The following is a 6,033-nucleotide window of genomic DNA, read 5'->3' as shown; positions in this document are numbered from 1 at the left end:
TTCCTCTCTTAAAAAAAACTAGCGTTGCCAAGCGTGTCTGGCGTAGTAGTCCCCCCTCCGGTGTGATGTGTGATGACGTCACCAAAATCGAAGGGCAGGTTTGGTGTCTGCGGCAAGAAAATAAAAGTATGAATGTCCGTGCAGTGCGTGTCACTGTCTTCACTTCAAATACGGAGAGATTTGTTCAGTTTCCTTATGGGAAGGTTGATTTTGTTCTGGCGAACACGGTTCCTACAACGTGCTACCGCTGCGCATGCGCCGAAAATCCGTGAATAGTCAGGAATGGTGAAGCTGCGTAATGCCGTTGGACTATAACCCATCCGCTTCTGTACTGCAGTTTCCGACGTTGAAGAAGTGCTGACCAGAAAAGTGAAGTGTGCAAGGCTGTATCCTCCGGTAAGAATTTGTGAAGCTGTAATAAAAAAAATGGTATATGGCTGCCCTACGATCCCCGAAAAACAGTCCCCTAAAAACGGGACGAACGATTTCTCATCAACACTTTTACCAGCTGCTCTCGCTTCCTGTAAGCTTCATATTACTTAACATACTTTTACGTGTGTTGCTGTGAGAAGCGGAATGCGTGTGCGAAGAATGGACATATTTTGGCGCTATTCCTCGAGTTCTGGTGCTTACGCTTACATTTTTTTCACTAGCAACAAATGGCAGCAGAGAGGTGCTCAGCTCGCCTGCGTTGCGTTAGAACTGATTGGTAATTTTTCTGCTGATGTTCGCGCTCTCCCAAAGTGCCGGTATCGACGCCTCTTTAAAGACCTCGAGGGAAAGTTTCATGGAAATTTACACAATCATTTTGTTTGGTTTACTGTTTTAGTTTCTGTTTCCTGATGTGTATTGTAGCCTACCTTCCTTGCTACCAAACTGCCCGACGGTCAGGAGGGCTGATCAAGCTATTTCCATCCCGCTCTTTTCCTAATTACCTCGTGCATTGCTTATTCCCCGAAATAACTTGAAATTAAAAAAAAACTGAAATGGAAATACGCGCTCGCGAAGTGTATTTACCCTGGCAACCGTAGCATGTGCCCTTGACCCCTTTCTAAGAATGTTGGCTCGTTAAGAGACGCAAGAATGGGCCCTCCCGTTGAGCATGCAAGCAAACAAGCAGTTCGGTGTTTTTCTGACTGGCCACGCCTATTTTATGCTATCCTGGTACGGCATCAGCGTGAGCACCGCCCATGCATGGAAACATGGGCGCAGGTCTTTGCAAAACACGCCGACATGCAACATACCGTATGGGTAAATGTGAGCATGCGAAAATTGAAATTGGTCCGCTCGGCAAAACGGTGTGTTTCTGCTGTTTAAATTGTTGGGGCCATGTCGGCGGCTTTGACCAATGGGCCCCCGGAATGGAAACTCCACATGGTACGTTCAGTAAAACGTATGGGCCCACACCTCTCGTAACCACGCCTATCCAGATCTACAACCCATGTACAGTTTCCTTCTTAAATGATATTCAATTAGGTCGTGAATCTCGTATTAAAAAGATCGTAATTATACCCAATCTTCAGGAAGAATAGGAGATGGGCGGGCGCGTTTCTTGCGTCGCGGTGCAGTGAGGCCTCGGCTTCACATTTAAACTGAGAGAATTTTTAAATCATTTTATTTTGCAAACGATTTTTCCAATTTTTTTAGCAGTTCAAACACAGAAACCTCCCTGTGTAGTTATTTCATGATCGGGTGGGTACTGTTGAAAACATAATATCTGACAAGGTCCAGAAGCAGCAAGCATCGTGGAGTGTGCTAGAAGCCCTTTTCGATGCTTTGGAAAACTCTAACCCTACTATATATTCGTCAAAACAATCAGCATTCAGAAACTCAAATTCTCTTCGACAAACAAAGCTTGTAGTCACTTTCCTTTCGGTTCAAAAAAGTTTGCCCATTTTTGGCCGACAGCTGAAAAAATTGCAGAGTAAATCTTTTACGTTCACTGTTTTTAAGGAAAACATTTGGAAATAATTTAAATGAGACAATTAAATGAAACAGTGCGTGAATGTTGTGCCTGTTCTCGTGAAAGATTTGTAGGAGCAAAAGTCAATTTAATGTGATTGTGTATTCCTCATGCAGACGTACGGCAGTTGCACATACATGTGCAAAGTATGGCCTTTCCGTTCTGAAAACGAACCTGATGGGACTCCCTGTGGGGTAAGTGTACTTTCTACGATCGCATCTGAGGTTACGTTAAGTAAAGCGCCCATGTAACGCAGTCCACACAACATTAAAGCTTTTTTAACACTAATGGAAGACGTCCTTCGACCAGTTAGAGATCTATAGTGGTAGTTCGGTTCACAAACCAACATTCTTATGCGACCCTGGTCGTGAACCGACTGGGTTGCGTAACGCGGGGGTATTTTACTCGAAGCAGTATATGTCTAACCGCTCTTTTCATTCCGGTGAAGCCGCTTTACTCAAAGTCACTCCGGGCTTCTTCTCGCACAGCCGACTCTTCATTCGCAACTGTTATTCCCTTCAACACCACCAGTGCCTCTTTAACGAGTTGCACAATCGGCTGACAGCGGCGGTAGCGCTGTTATGAGATGATTGCGGAGAATCAACAGATGCGGGAATGGGTGTAGAAACGACCGAAATCCGCGCAGCCGGAACTGTAACCCTCGCCGTTGCCACCCCAAATTCCTCCCGATCGAAGAGCTACTTGTGCGAGCCAGTAATTCTTCAGCTCGGAAAGCTTTCCGAGCGACATTTTCGCAGGTGTTGTTCACACCAAAATTTGCGCCCATCACCGGTTGCCGGTTTATGCGTGCATGGGTGATTGGGGTGTGAAGTAGGAGGGCGTGCACGCATGCTTCATGCTGGTACCGTTGCGCTGGTGGGAAATTTAAACTTGGGGGTCTCATGGCACTGTGCCCTGTCAGCTGTCTTCCGTAATCGAGTGGTTATGGGTGTAGGTAGGTGTGTTACTCGGGCAGTAAGATTCCTACGACGGGGGAGGGAAACGGACAGTCATATATTTGTCCAAGCTCGAGGCCTTCCAGGTTGTAACTAGCTAGGGACGGTCGCATGCCGTTCGCTTGGAGGACGGAGAGCGAAAATTGAAGTAGCGTCTGCCCAAACAAAAGCACAAATGGGCGCGAAAACAAGGGAAAGCCGCGGCCCCCGGCGTTGCCGCCTCACGTTCCAGGTCGTCGAGCAACTGCTAATTCCTCCTGGATGAACAGCAGAGCTTGGATTGCCGATGTGAGCCAATATTACTTGTTAAGCTTCAAGTGCTTTCCAAGCGACATTTTTGGTGGGTTTTTCTTAATTCTAGGCACGCACACATAACCGGTCGCCGGTTTATGTTTGCACAGGCTGAAAGTGGAGGGAGCGGGGGGGAGTGTGCACGGGCAGCAATGGGTTTCGTGTCCTTACTGATGACATGTACGTTATAGTGGCGGGAGACTCAAACCTGACCGTCGAACTGCCCAATGTGAGTTGTCAGTGGTCCTCAGTGGTCGCGTGGATGGGGTTAGTGTGTTACGCATACAGTAAGATGCCTACGGCCAAAATCGGAAACAGACAGCTACATGTTTGTCTGCTAGAATAAAGCTCGGATCCTTCAGAGTTAGTTTCCTGTGTTTAGCTAGGAAATATGCTCAATCGCAGATAACAAACAAACGTGTTTTGTTTCGTGCACTCCGTGGACTGCGTTCAGCGTCGCAGTCACCCTTCTTCACAGAATCGAAGAGCAATAATGTTTTTCATAAGAACCAATGTACACGCGGTTGATCCGTTCTAGCTAAAAAGATTGGAAAGCAGCTGGAAACTATCAAATTATGAGAAAGTGTTTAAACTGCGACTAGAGTACTCAACATCACAACACGGAGATGAAGAAAACACGCAGTTATGCTGTGGATAAGAACAAGGCGACTGTGGGAGGTATATAGAAGGAGGTTACCAAAGTGGCCGTGAAGGCAAAATACAAATTTGGTTCACTAGAAAGAATGCTTTGTCCGGATAACAATGATACCACTTTTCTCTTAGACTACTTAATAACAACGAAACAACTAGCACGGGAAACTTCTGAACCGGTTGCGACTCCCTAGCCATTTTCCGGCATCTTTTGTGTGACGTCACAAATTTCTTTGGTGGATTGGCGGCTGCCAAACAAAGCGACCGCCAAGAAACATGACTGGGGGATTGCAGTAGGGCGTCTAATTCCGTCTGATCTCATCCTTTTGGTATTAACACTTCAACGTATCTTTCTAGTGCTCGTCTATATAGGGCATCCTTGATTTACCAGTCTTGGACGGTCTGCGGGCAGTCCGAGGGCTGCGTTCGGACTGGAGTCCCCATAGGAATACATGTCAAAATGGAGTGCCGGATCGCATCTCGGGCAGACCGCGGACGATCTGGAATTGATTATAGAGGAGGCCCATCATGTCACTCCTGCCCAAGTTACGTCACTCTAGCACGAAGTGTGAAAGTTTTTTTAATACTTCCTGGGTTCTTTTTGTTAAGAAACGTCTTTCATGTCGAGAATGTGGCTGAGTGTGGTGCTAAAGCCTAGTTCTTTCAAATTAAGCAAAGTTCTATTGTGTCTTGATGAACATTTTAAGGACATCGTGTTGGTTCCTTGGGGAGAGTGTCTTCCCCTTCTTATTTGCCTCTAAGCTTCAGGCTAAGCTTTGTGGGGGACAATAATAGTGGATATTCCCAACCAGGTGTCATCGGCGATCAATAAACACACTTTGCAAGCGTTGAGTGCGGCGGGACCGTTATTTGCGGAGACAGTAAAGGAGTCGGGAGCCGATTGAGTTGAACATTAGTGGCAGCCTTTACAGCACGGGCAGTCAAGATTACCAAATACGGACTGTTTGTGTGCGATAAAATAATACGTTAACCCTTGGTGTCTTAGGAAGGCCAGACGTTTCGTCCTGTTTCAATAACAAAATACACGATCTCATCCCTGAAATAATGAGCAGCACAGCCGAGAGAGAGTGAGTTGGTTCTAATCACCAATGGAAAACCGGGGCAGCGGGATGCCACGCGTCGCACGCGATTTCAGCTCGACGGCCTAGGGGTAGACAAGGCTCGGGCACGTGCGTGAACCAGCCGTCCCCCAGGTGGAGCGATCATCCTCTCCTCTGGCATCCTGTGAGCCTTCGCCCACTGCTGGTGACACGCACGACCGTTAGGAGCATACCACTCACGGTACGGTTGAGGCCTGAGTGGCCCAGAGAAAGCAAAACTTCGACTCAAAGATTTCCGTAAATGGGGCACTTCATGGTTGCTGGCATAGGTGTTCGTAATTAACGTAAAGAACAAGTGGCACATCGGCCGTACGTGCAACTTACGGTTAATGTTATTTATGACCATCTGTGTCAGCAACCGTGAAGCTATTTGGGTTGCAACTTGACCAAAGACGAAAGACCCGCCACGGCAATTGTGCGCGCCCATTTTCGGAGGGCTGAGGTTCAGGAAATTCGAGAATGTGCTTTCTTACTGTATTTAGAGACGCAGCGGCGAGAATTGACAACGCGATTTTCGGATCACACCATCGCGACTACGGCTACTGACTGCTTGACTTGCTCTAAAAATCCTTAATCGCGTGACCGTACAGTATAGAACACATAAAAACACACATAAAAACTTCCTAAAATGCCTTTTTTTGTGGATCTTGCAGGAATTTCCCAATGGTGTCTGTGTAAACGGAAGATGCGTGGATGGTGACATATCTCGAAGCACTGACACTGTTACACCGCCAGCCACCACCCCTACAAGCTCCTATGACCACCCATCACCTAACCCCGAAGTACGATCCAGCACACAGAAAAGTTCGCCTGGCAGCCGACAAACAACGAGTCAGCCAGTGTTTACTACACCTCATTCTGACCAGCAATCATCGAGTTCTTCATTACAAATTATGTATAGCGCCCGTACGCCAACACCAAACTACCAGCTATCTAGGTCGGGAGGTTCAACTGTAAGCAAAGGGACTGCCTCAAGCATGAACAATGAAACCACCCAGCCGTCTTCCAGGATGACAAGATTCGCTGAGATTACAACAAACCGCAACCAGCA

At 47.2% G+C, this 6,033-nt stretch overlaps 1 long non-coding RNA gene across 1 annotated transcript; it reads left to right on the top strand.

Annotated features, from left to right (window-relative positions):
* Positions 1-311: 311 nt before the first annotated feature.
* On the top strand, positions 312-5,772 carry LOC144146800 (uncharacterized). The gene is made up of 3 exons (XR_013317708.1): positions 312-396; positions 2,080-2,157; positions 5,636-5,772. It is a non-coding gene; the product is annotated as an uncharacterized LOC144146800 (long non-coding RNA).
* Positions 5,773-6,033: the final 261 nt, after the last annotated feature.

This window comes from Haemaphysalis longicornis, unplaced genomic scaffold (assembly GCF_048455015.1).
Source record: "Haemaphysalis longicornis isolate Haplotype H1 unplaced genomic scaffold, Haemaphysalis longicornis Haplotype H1 scaffold_7, whole genome shotgun sequence".
NCBI classification, from domain to species: Eukaryota; Metazoa; Arthropoda; class Arachnida; order Ixodida; family Ixodidae; genus Haemaphysalis; species Haemaphysalis longicornis.
This window is presented reverse-complemented; position numbering and strand designations above follow the sequence as displayed.